Consider the following 12,500-nt stretch of genomic DNA (forward strand, 5'->3'; position numbering starts at 1 on the left):
ACTAGTTCGGACAGCGACATCATGGCAAGGGCACGGCAGAGCACATAGCAGACAGCAGCTTGCAGCTTTGCTGTTGAGTTGCAAAAAAAGGAAGAGAGAGTGCTTCAGAGACTGACAGAGACGTGGTGAAAAAAAAAACAAAGAGAAGAGAGGGAGAGAAGGGCAATGAAGAGAAGAGAGCGAGAGAGAGGGTAGTGAGGGAGAGCTGAGATAGAAAGAGAGAGGGTAGCGAGGGAGAGTTGAGAGAGAGAGAAGAAGGGCAGTGAGGGAGAGCAGAGAGAGAGAGAAGGTAGCGAGGGAGAAGCAAACAAATTTTAAAACTCCCCAAAGGGAACCCTACTCCTCAGCACGCACACGGGCTTTATGTGAATGGCCGGGTCAAATCAGGCCCAGCCACTCACTTTTCTTTTTCTTTTGTTCTAGCACCTACACGGCAAGCTTGTTCTTTTCACTTCCAAGCCCATCTTCTTTCATGTCCTCTTCACAAGCCCACATGCACACGGCTTCTGCACAAGCCCATTTACACACATGGCCAGCATAGCCTCACTCGCATGGCCTCACGATCTGCTCACTTGCACACATGGCACATTTACTTATCAATTGGCCACATAGAAAAAAAAATTTTCTTCAACTTTAATTTCTGCTGATTATCCTACAATAATAGAGTACAAATATCCATAAATTATCGAATAAAATTCCAATTATTAAAAATTGAGCTCAATATTAAAATATTGAACATAATTAGGCATTTAATTTATATTATAATCTTTAATGCAGGATTCTAAATGCCTAATTACACAATTTTGACGTGTAATCATTCACCACCTTGGAAATCTAAAAGCATAATCGCTGCTCCACCCGGGCCTGTAGATGGGACTCACCTCCCCTTTAAAACTTGGAGACATAAACCATGTCCAAGCCACATTTGAACTTGACTGTGGTAATAGAAAATTCACCTAGATGAACACCTAGCTCCTTAAATGGTCTTTGAAACCACAATGCAACCTTGGCAGCCTCAACCTCTGGCAAGAACTCTGATCGAGTTGTAACCAGTGCACCCTGAGACTGTGCCTCAAACTTGCAACAATTAGGCCTTCCCACAATGTACCTCATTGCAAGATTCCTATCATCCAAGCCCCCTATTTAGTCCCCATCTATGAACCTCAAAACTATTAGAACTTTTTGTTGCCCATCAAAGTACCCAACTACACTGGCGTAGGAAACTTTTGACATGACCTGAACATCACCATTCGTCCTCGAGTACTGAGAAGTATGTTGTTTATTTGGATTTGCCAATTGTGTACTGGTGACCGATTTAACACTAACCATGCTAAACCTCACCAACACCTGATCCCCAAAACCACCTTGAGATAACCACGATAGCCATGTAGTTTTGTCCATACAGTCACCCTGTGATAACACCAATCTCCCCGTCACTTTAAAGTCACCTTGAGAGAATCCTAATCTCCCTATAACCTTGTGAATCACCAACCCATGAACACTTTTGGCAGCACTCAACACCTTTATGTCAACTTCATTTCTCAAAAGAGTCCCCGAGTAATTTACCTCAGTCGGAACCTTTCCAGGAAAATGTCATTTACAAAAAACAATTGAATTATTGCCCAGTTGCAACCTATCTTCCTCTCCCCCTCTAGGAGCACCACCAATCCTTACATATGATTCTTGTACAATACCTACATCCCCTCCACCATGGAACCTATCCACCTACCCTTCTCCTAGACATGCACTACCTTGTAAAAGGTAGTAGGATCCCCCCTAGTAGTAATGGTTGTATAAGACATCAAATCACACCAGGGCGGTGGCTTGATAGTGCTTCTGAACCCATTGTGATTGTGCTGGTCTCTCGAGTTTGAACTCCCTGTATTTTTGCCCCGAGGATAAAACTCCACTTGCATCACAATATCCTTTCTGCTCCAGTTTATCATGTGATACTGCAAGTCTCTTGAGTCAGAACTTCATGCACTCTGACATGAGTCTCCAACTCCACTTGCATAAAATGCCCATTACTGCTACTACAGCTTTCTGGTACCTATTTCTCTTCATCTACTAGAGTACATTATCCCATGGCTTCAACGTTTAAAGCCATGTCTCCACTAATCACCACCCTATTTATCATTGGATCATCCAGTTTGAACTCATCTTTCTTAGATGATAGAAAGATGCACTGTTTAGACAAAACACCAAGCCTAGATCCCATTTCACTATAAACGTGCATAGTTGGACCTCTGATGAGTCCATAAAATGCACTATTTTAGGTTCTCATTTGCCTATTTTTTGTCTTCTTTTATCTTGTATATTCCCTTTGTTATCATTGTTCAGAGTCATGCAAAGTTTGTTCACGTTTTAGGAAAAATAGGTTAAAACTGAGGAGTTAAGAATTACGAGAAGCTAAGGGAGTATTTGGGATACTTAAAGATCAAATCATATGTTCTACCAAAACCCCAATATCCTCAATGCAATTAAGGAAAGAAGATAATGTTCGACCATGTGGTGTGGCTAGCAACACAAGGGGTGACTAGGTCACAAGTTGTAGACTCCAAGGTTCCAAATAAAGGTGAAATGTTGCAAGGTTCGACCAAGTGCTCGGCTAAGTGACCCTCAAGGTTGACCATACTGAGATATTGAAGTTTGTTGAGCCAAGAAATAGTTAAAGTCTTGATGAAGTGTTCGAAAAATACCCTTGAACAAATACAGAATGGTCGTCTTGACTCAGCCTCATTTGTATACTCTCAAAAACAGTCACGAAGATAGGTTCACTCTCATATATAAAGAAGAATGTCATGATCAAACATATCACATACTTTGAAGAACTGACGCTAAATATGGAGTGAACTAGTCTCATAAGAATGCGATCTAGCCTATTCATGAGGTGTTGGGTCCTTCACCCTAGCGCCTTCTTACCTACTCGCCACATCTAACCAAGACCACCCTATATTAACTTATCCATAAACCATGCGTGAATACATAAAATGCATTGAACAACCTGTTGCGACGTCCCGGGAGCGCGTGTGCCCCGGGCGGCAAAATTAAAAATCAATTTAATATTTTCATGGAAAAAAATGGATATCGGAGTCGCCACTAACCTTTAGTGCGGTTAGAACACATGATTACTACCCCGTTAGGGGTAGAATCGGTCTACATTACCAGAGTTGGGGCCGGGAGTTCGGTTACGCGAGGGGAAGGTACGAGCACCCCCTGCGTGCCCGTTCTTACAAACGGTACCTAATTAATTTGAAATTATCCCTAAGTTAATCTAATAATTCTTTAAATTACTCCTTTTTATGAATTTATAAATACATGTAAAAAAATAAATAAATAAATAAATATATACATATATATATATTCCCTCAGAGCTTAGGGTACATGATGACCGAAGGCTCATACCCCCGCAATAAAATCATAGGGATTATAAAAATCAAAAATATTAAAAAATATATATATAATAAAATAAAATAATAATAATCATTATAATAATGAACATAATAATAACAATAATAATAATAATAATAATAATAAAAAATAACAATAGTAAAAATAATAATAATGGTACTAATGATAATAATAATAATAATAATATTATTATTAATATTAATAGTAGTAATCCCATAATGACAATAATAAATAATATTAATACGCACATATTAACAATAAATACATATTCTAAATATCATAATGGTAACATACTAATTTCACACATGATAATAATAATAATACACTATAGATAAAAGGTAATAATAATAATCTTCCTAATGGTACACGCCCCTAATACCTTTACACCCATATGGAAATAATTGATAAAAGAGATAAACCAAATTTCAAATTAAAACATGTAAACCTATGCACAAGTAAAGAAATAACAGAATTATGGAAACAAGACATTGCTGAAAATAATAAATACAAGATGGTTGCCAAAATTAATACACAACCCTAACTATACAAATATTAAATACAAAGTGAGTACAATAATGACCAAAAACCCTAAGTACATAATTTATATAGAAGCAATTTCAACCCTAAAAGTACATCAAGATACAATAAATCAAAATATGAGAATACAATAAATCAAAACATGATGTACAATGTTAAGAATATATAGTAGTAATGCAGCAATTTTAAATATACCCTAATATATAATATAATAACATAATCCCAAAATACTAAGGTTACCAAGATAAATGATATTGTGTACATTAAAATACTACGAATATGATAGTAATAAATATATAATATGTAATATCCATTATAATATTGAACATACCTTAAAACTAACATGCCAAATACACTAAAATACTAAACACAATTTTACTAGATATATCAACATGCTAACCGTAACCAATATATAATATATGCAAATCAACTATATAAACCTAAACATAATAATGAAACAATCTACATAATAAACCCAATAATAGCATATAACAATAATAAAACAATCTACATAATAATAATACCAACCATATGCAAACAATAGAATATTAATACTAATAAAATCAATATGATAATTAATATAATAATAAAATCCAAACCATACCGTAATTTTACTAATAGTAATATACAAACCAGTAACATAAGAATAACACAATCATGTAATTAATAATAACATACAAACTACGTAATACTAATACTAATATAATTAATATAATAACAATGCTAATATTAATAAACCAACTATATAATAATATTACTAATAATGATATATAAATCATGGAATACTAATAATAACAATACACCTATGATGTGAGGACAATATTAGAAATATTATACAAATCATATAATAATATTATTAATGGTAATATACGAACAATCTAACAACATTATTAATAATGATATACAAAACAACATAATAACATAATATATAAATAATAATAATATTACTATCAATAATATGCGTATAATAATGCTAATATGGTCAATATAGTATATACATATAGAGGCAAATATATGAAAAGTTTAAACTTTAAGTATTAAAATCTCAAACCAAAACCAATATATACGTGTATATATATATATATATATATATATATATATATATTAACACTAATAAATATATAAATATATATGTGTATTGTGTGTGTCAGTGTTTGCATGCAATAGGGCTTACAGAGGGGGCCGGAGACGGGTGTGTCGTCTGGCTGTGAGGAAGCAGGAGGCCGCCGGGGTGACTGCTGGTCTGGCTGTGGTGCTGCGGTGGTATCACAAGGCTCACGGGGGGTTTGATGGAGGAGATTCAACTGCTGCTGGTGTCTCGGTTGGTGGCTGCTCGGGTGGTCGCCGGAGTTGCAGAGGAGCTGGAGTGTGGATGATGTTGGGGTCTTGGACCAGTGGTGCTCGCCAGAGGGAACTTTCGGGACTGGGTTCGGAGGGTTCTACCCGTGCTGGTGTGGAGAACCTCCGGCGGTTGCAGAAGCTGGCGTCGTGGAGCCGAGACCAGCAGGAGTTGGGTGGTGCCGCGGGATTGAGGTGGTTTGAGGAGATCCACAGTTGCCGGTGATGGTTGAAAGATTGAGGTGAAGATGGAGAAGAGAGGATGGAGGGACTGGCCTGGTGGTGTGGGAGAGACAGAGAGCAGAGGGGAGAAGGAGATGGGAGAGGCTAGGGTTGTCGGAGAGCTGCTGGGTGCAGCGGTCAGGCTGAAGAACAAAGAGAGGTTTTTTTTTTTTTATTTTGTTTCTGCCCCCGGCTGCCTGTGGAAGAGAAAAAGAGGCCCTTATATAAAAACTTTTAGCAACCCTAACCCATCTCTTTTCCTTTTTTGGTTCTTTGTATTTTATGGTATTTTTTCTTTTTGGAAACAATATATATGAGTATAACTACTTATTATGGTAATAAGGAAATAATAATAATAATAATAATAATAATAAGGTAAAAATAATAATAATAATAATAATAATAATAATAATAATAAAGTGAATATAGAAATAATGTTAATAATGAAGAATAATAAATAATCATAAAAACTAATCCTAATAATAATACAAAAAATAATAATAATACTAATAATAATAATAATAAATAATAATAATAATAATAATAAATAAAATAATACTAATCTAATAAAAATACTAATAATAAATAATAATAATAAAATATTGGGCCGGCGTAAAAATGGGGTGTCTACAGCTGCCCCTCTTTGTAGGCTTCGTCGCTCCAACGTAAAAGTAGGAATTCTCCTACATTACTTGTAGCAACAAGCCTGCAAAGATAAAAGACACTGATTTTGAACCGGGCACAATGTAACAAAAGAGGCCAAAATGATTTGTGAAAACCGATTTGCATGTATGATTGAGAGCACATGAGAATGACTTGCGTCGAGTGTAGGAACCCGAGCTATAGTTCACGAAGGGTGACTTGCACCAGGTGTAGGAACCCGAGCTATAGTTCACGGAAGGGTGACTTGCACCGGGTGTAGGAACCCGAGCTATAGTGCACGAAAGGTGACTTGCACCGGGTGTAGGAACCCGAGCTATAGTTCACGAGGGGTGACTTGCACCGGGTGTAGGAACCCGAGTTATAGTTCATGGAAAGAGACTCCCATCGGGTGTAGGAACCCGAGCTATAGTTCACGGAGGATGACTCGCACCGGGTGTAGGAACCCGAACTATAGTTCATGGAAAGAGACTCGCATCGGGTATAGGAACCCAAGCTATAGTATGAGGATGATGTAAATCGGATGTAGGATTCTAAGAGTTTGATGGTTGCTTGAGTATAGGATCTCGAGGACTTCTCAAATGTAGGATTATAAGAGTCTGCTGATTGCTCGAGTGTAGGATCTCGAGGACTTTCTCAGATGTGCGATTCTGAGAGTTTTCTGATTGATCGAGTGTAGGATCTCGAGGCCTTCTTAGATGTAGGATTCTAAGAGTCTGTTGATTGCTCGAGTGTAGGATCTCGAGGACTTCTCAGATGTAGGATTCCGAGAGTCTCCTAATTGCTCGAGTGTAGGATCTCGAGGACTTCTCAGATGTAGGATTCCGAGAGTCTCCTAATTGCTCGAGTGTAAGATCTCGAGGACTTTCTCAAATGTAGGATTCTGAGAATTTTCTAATTGCTCGAGTGTAGGATCTCGAGGACTTCTCAGATGTAGGATTCTGAGAGTTTGCCAATTGCTCGAGTGTAGGATCTCGAGGACTTCTCAGATGTAGGATTCTGAGAGTTTGTTGATTGCTCAAGTGTAGGATCTCGAGGACTTTCTCAGACGTGCGATTCTGAGAGTTTTCTGATTGATCAAGTGTAGGATCTCGAGGCCTTCTTAGATGTAGGATTCTAAGAGTCTGTTGATTGCTCGAGTGTAGGATCTCGAGGACTTCTCAGATGTAGGATTCTGAGAGTTTTCTGATTGCTCGAGTGTAGGATCTTGAGGACTTTCTCAGATGTAGGATTCTGAGAGTTTTTTTATTGCTCGAGTGTAGGATCTCAAGGCCTTCTTAGATGTAGGATTCTAAGAGTTTATTAATTGCTCGAGTGTAGGATCTCAAGGACTTCTCAGATGTAGGATTCCGAGAGTGTCTTGATTACTCGAGTGTAGGATCTCGAGGACTTCTCAAATGTAGGATTCTGAGAGTTTGTTGATTGCTCGAGTGTAGGATCTCGAGAACTTCTCAGATGTAGGATTCTGAGAGTTTTCTGATTGCTCGAGTATAGGATCTCGAGGACTTCTCAGATGTAGGATTCTGAGAGTTTGTTGATTGCTCGAGTGTAGGATCTCGAGGACTTCTCAGATGTAGGATTCTGAGAGTCTCCTAATTGCTCGAGTGTAGGATCTCGAAGACTTCTCAGATGTAGGATTCCGAGAGTTTGTTGATCGCTCGAGTGTAGGATCTCGAGGACTTCTCAGATGTAGGATTCTGAGAGTTTTCTGATTACTCGAGTGTAGGATCTCGAGGACTTCTCAGATGTAGGATTCTGAGAGTTTGTTGATTGCTCAAGTGTAGGATCTCGAGGACTTCTCAGATGTAGGATTCTGAGAGTCTCCTAATTGCTCGAGTGTAGGATCTCGAGGACTTCTCAGATGTAGGATTCCGAGAGTTTGTTGATCGCTCGAGTGTAGGATCTCGAGGACTTCTCAGATGTAGGATTCTGAGATTTTTCTGATTGCTCGAGTGTAGGATCTCGAGGGCTACTCAGATGTAGGATTCTGAGAGTTCGATTACTATTCGATGGGAATTATGGACCAATGGTTAATGATGACTCGGGTGTAGAATCCCGGTTAGCAAGATGAATGTTCGACTTGATGATGAATACTTGGGTATGGGATATCGAGAGTCAGATGAACTGTCAATTTGATGATGAAAGCTCAGGTATAGGATATTGAGAGCCAGATGAAATTTTGAATTTATGATAAATGCTCGGGTATAGGATCCCGAAAGCCAGATGAATTTTTGAATTGATGATGAATACTCGGGTATAGGATCCCAAGAGTCATGCGACCTAATTTGGTCCTGAAGGCAGATGCCCCAACTTCAAAATGAATGCTAAAATCTGGACTAGGGTCGATTGCCCTAGTTTGGAAGTGAAAGACTTGAATAAGACCTGGGCCAGTTGCCTCAGTCTCGGGGTAGATGGATCGATTGGTACCTGGGCCAGTTGCCCCAACCCCTTTTTTTCTTTTTTTTTTCTTTTTTTTTTTTAGATGAAACATGGATTGCTTATACAAGGATGACAGGACAGGTGTGAATGAATGATATTATATGGGGATACATGCATGCAAGGTATTTGATATGACACTGGAACATGAGGATACGCAAGCATGTTGCATGATATAATATGTATGCATTTTTCTGTGTAATGCATGAAATGAATGACAATGCATGAACTTTCTTTTTCCAATATGCCTATAATCAACCGATCAATCTCCAATCTTGACTATGTTGCCTCTGACCTGGTTCCCTCGAAACTTGCCCCAGATGAATGGATTCATAACTGAACTTAGCCTAATTTTCTTAATGGAGGTCGTCAACTTGGCTCAAATGAAACTCCATCCCAGAATCTAACCAGTTGAATGGATTTATAACAGCTTTTGGCCCTATTTTCCTATTCATCCAACCTGATAAGAAGGTTCTTGAATAAGTCCCATTGAAACTCAAATCGAAACTTGCCCCAGATGAGTTTATCTGCCACTAATCTTGACCTGGTTGTCAGATTCTTCTTGAATAAGCAGATCTCTAAAACCTGACATGACATTTGCCCCAGTTAAATTGACTGATTCTATGTGCATTATATTTCCTCAATGGGGACCTCCTCTATAAGAAGCACACCAGTGGTTCCGAAACTCTTTGACTATCCACCCCTTTGTTTTTTTTTTTTTTTAAATGATATGCAATTATGACATCAACTTGTGAAATCAAAAGGTCAACCACCCAAAAATAGATGTTTTACCATGTTCCAATGCTATTACAAGAAATAATTCATACCAATATTCAAAAGCCATATGATATTGATGTTAATTTACCAAACTGAATGGCTGATCTTTTCTTCGACTGTCCCAGCTTTATCGATGGCCACCTCTCTTCTTTTGTTTCATCCTGCTGTGAAACCATTAGAAATTTCACCTATTTAAACATTGTCTTTAGTTTAGTCAAGTTCAACTCATGTTTTGATCTCAAGATGGTCTTTAAGACTCGGGACGAAACGTAGGCTGAGGGATACAGGTTTTCAGAATAAAATGGAAACTAAGGCTCAAAAATATCACCCCCAAATAATGTTTTACGCCCCCAGTTTGAGTTGAGATGTTTTGCAAGATGTTGACCGAACTTGTTATTTAAACAAGTTGCCTACGTACCTTTTCAGGATCAGGTCATTACGTAGTTCAGACTCGTCATTGAGTCTGACAAATCATTTGAGACAACAATGTATACCAATCTGGTCAGGACTTCATTTGGACCGTAATGTAGGCTGGGGGGTTATAGGTTAAAGAAGAAAAAGGTTAAATAAGGCTCAAAATTGTCAATTTCATCAAGGGTAATTTGGTCAAAGATCACATATGTAATATGTCCCTTATTTCTTTCTCTCCTTTTTTCTTCTTCTTTCTCTTCCCTACACATTCTTTTTACTGCACTTTTGCTCTTCCTTTTGTGAAGGACTTTTTTAGCATTTTATTTGGACATCCTTTGGGACTGATTTCTCTTAAACTACCCCAGTGTGGGGTGTGATCCTTTGACGGGTTAATCAATAAATGAATTTTTCAGGCTCAAAAGGGCTTGCAAGAGATTTCTTCTTTGAGTTTCTTTTGGGTAGCAGAAAAATGGCCTGCCATCATTTCGATAGCCCATTGTTGTCTCATATGACTTGCCAAACGTTAGGAGACCCAACCCAGGTTAACTTTTTGGTGAACTGACTTTTAAGAAAAGACTAGTTTAACATTCAGGCTCAACTTGGTTAACAATTGGTAAATCAATATTTGGTTCTTTTTAGGGATAACTGGTCAGCAAAAAAAGATGGCCATCTATCATTTGATCAAACCATGAATAGTGAATTGACTTGAAATTCTTGACACAACACATATATTTTACTGAATTCCGTCGAAATTCTTTATTTCATCATAACATCTTTCTTCATAGGGAGAGGAAAATTGTTTTATCTTCTTCTGATTCCACCTCCGGTGTTTGGTTTTCAAAATTAACATCCTTTTCTGGCTTATGAATATTGGTATTATTATTTTCCTTATCTTTACACGAAGCATCAGCAAACAAATTTTTGGTCAACTGAACTCAGGACACAAGTGATATGAGAAAATGCATAATTCAATTTATTGATGAAAGGGAAATTGTCTGAGACAATAGTGTCAGCAGACTGCCAGAAGATAGAGAATTAAAATGACATCATCACATGAAACAAGCTAGATAATCAAAAACTTGCCCTTTGTGTACTTCTGCTCCCTTTGGGCTCCTTACGAGAACTCTAGGATCCATAACTTGACATATTCTTTTGCCTGACCTCGGCTCCCAGTCCTTCGTACAACATATTAACCATTTCTTTCCCCGTGATTGGGTAAGGGATCACTCTGAACTCCTGACTGCTTATCATCGAAGACCAACCAACCGGCGTCCCTCAACGACTGTACCTTGTGTTTAAATGTCCAACAACGGTCAATGGTGTGACCTGGAGAATTGGAGTGATACGCGCACTTAGCATCCGGGTCATACCATTGTGGTAGGGGGTGTCGTACGGCTACTCCAGGGATTGTTGAAATGAGCCTTCTTTCAAGCAATTGGGGGAGCAATTCCAAATAGGACATAGGAATTGGTTCCACCCTATTAGGACCATATCTCTGTGTTTGAAAATTTTTTTGTGTGAGCATAGGCCCATAGGGAACAAACTGAGACCCTGTGCCTGTATGCGCTATTTGGTTAACAATATTTCTTCTAAACCCTTGATTATGACCTCTTTGGTATTGTTGCCCTTGAATCATATGAGTTTCATCATCCTTCTTCCTATTTGTCCATTTCTTGTCCGAACTGATTTCTTCGCCACTACTTCTGGCCTTTCCAACTTTGATGGCTGTTTCGATTCTCTCTCCGGTAGAAACAATATCCATGAAGTCATGGGGGGTTGCCCCTAAGAGATGCCCAAAGTAAGGATCTTTCAATGTATTCACGAATAGGGAGATAGCCTCCCTATCTTCCACTGGAGGGCTCACTAGGATGGACATGTCCCTCCATCTATATGCATATTCTCTGAATGTTTCATTAGGTTTCATTTGCATGCTTTGCAGGGTCATACGATCAGGTGCCATCTCTATCACATGGCGGTACTGAGCTATAAATGAATTTGCCAAATCTTTCCAAGTACGGATTCGAGCTCAATCCTGCTGAATGTACCATATGATAGCCGCTCCAGTCAGGCTATCTTGAAAGCAATGCATCATCAACCTCTCATCATCGGTATGTGCAGCCATTTTTTGGCAATACAGGCGCAGATGGGTCCGAGGATAGTGGGTCCCATCGAATTTTTCAAAATCCGGAAACTTGAATTTTGGCGGCAGAGTGACCTTTGGCACTAGGCAAAGGTCATTAGGGTCAACAGAGTCAAATGTATTATACCCTTCAATTGCTTTCAAGCGCTCCTCCATACGTCACAACGACGCTCAGACTCAGATCTATTTATCCCCATATCAGGAGTTGCTAAGGGGGAAGTCCCTGCCACTGGAAACCCCTGTGCTGGCACAGTTGGGATAAATGGAGGCATATTTGGCATTGGATCCCCAATGACGCCCGGTGGTGGAGCTGATGTTTGTCCATGATTTAGGGTGAACCCTGGAGGATGAGTAGGGTCTATATCTGTTTCAGAATCATTTTGTACCGCTTTTCCTTTATTCATCAACAATTCCATAATTTTGCTCATTTTTTCAATCAATTCTTCCTGTCCTTGTTCTATGCCCAGGACCCTATTTTCTAGCTGTTCGCTCATTTCTCTTGCCTTTCTTCGGGTATTGTACTGATGTGTAGTGGTCTTAATTATTGCTTTTCTCTACTCAAACGACT

Source organism: Malania oleifera, chromosome 5, assembly GCF_029873635.1.
Source record: "Malania oleifera isolate guangnan ecotype guangnan chromosome 5, ASM2987363v1, whole genome shotgun sequence".
Lineage (NCBI taxonomy): Eukaryota > Viridiplantae > Streptophyta > Magnoliopsida > Santalales > Ximeniaceae > Malania > Malania oleifera.